The following is a 1,108-nucleotide window of genomic DNA, read 5'->3' as shown; positions in this document are numbered from 1 at the left end:
CCTGGAATCAATTCACACACAAAAAAGAATTTAGATCATCAACTGATCTCATCTGATGAGCAGAAATAAATGCCGAGTGACTTGTCATCTCACTCATAATTTACTTATGCTAATTGTCCTTTCAAGTATGCCAGAAAACATTAGCAATGTAATTAAATTACCACTGTTCCAAATGATGAAATATCAAATTCTCCTCTGGGAAATTATTTGTGCTCGGCACAGTAAGTCTGATAGTCAAATGTGAACTTCTCATGTTTATCTCTTTGGGTAGGTCTGTGGAAGTTAGTCAGAGGTAATTACTGTGATGTGTCAATTTGCAGCCTTTAGCATGAAAAATAAACTAGGGGAGAGGGAAATTTATTTTTTTTAGGCTTCTAAAATGTTTGAGCCTTTTCAGATATTTAGGCAGCATGAACAACAACAACGTGTCTCATTCTATTCTAATTACATTTTTAAAGAAGAAGAAACGTGCTGATATATGCCAGGCATGTTGCATACAAAGGCAGTTGTTGTTGTGCCAAGCTGCAGCATAATTGTTCATCCTGAAACTTTAATGAAGACAAAAAGTTTGCTTCAGCAATGTGATCCTGTAATTCCGGTAATGGTGGTGAGCCGTCCCTCTGCACATTGTCTTTAAGGCTATGATGAAGTTAATCCAACCCAGCAAACCATTTTACATTTCCAAGGGTCTCCCCAGGATCAGATAGTGCAGCAAGAGGCTTTCACGGATCACAGAGGATGCTTCTCTCCTGGGGCTGCTGGAGTTCAGGTTTGGATAATACCAAATAATACCAGGCACTGGTGAGATGATCACTGTAGAAGACTACTGCAGCAGTTCAAGATGGTGTCCTCCCCAGGGCAGAGGATGCAGAGGGGGGTTCCTCACCCTCCTCCAGCAAGTCATATGGCCCATTGGAAGCCCTGAACTATTTTTTGGTTTAAGCAAGCATGTGCCAAAGCCCACAAGGCACCTTCCCAAGGTCTATCCTGCTCTGCACAGTGAAGGTGGGATGCAGGAACGTTCAGCCAAAAGTTAGCCACTTTGTTATGTGTCACAGCCATTCCTGCAGTGATTATATGACCATGGCCTTAGTGATTTAGCAAATGA

Source organism: Nestor notabilis, unplaced genomic scaffold (genome assembly GCF_000696875.1).
Source record: "Nestor notabilis isolate BGI_N333 unplaced genomic scaffold, ASM69687v1 scaffold11659, whole genome shotgun sequence".
Taxonomy (NCBI): domain Eukaryota; kingdom Metazoa; phylum Chordata; class Aves; order Psittaciformes; family Psittacidae; genus Nestor; species Nestor notabilis.
This window is presented reverse-complemented; position numbering follows the sequence as displayed.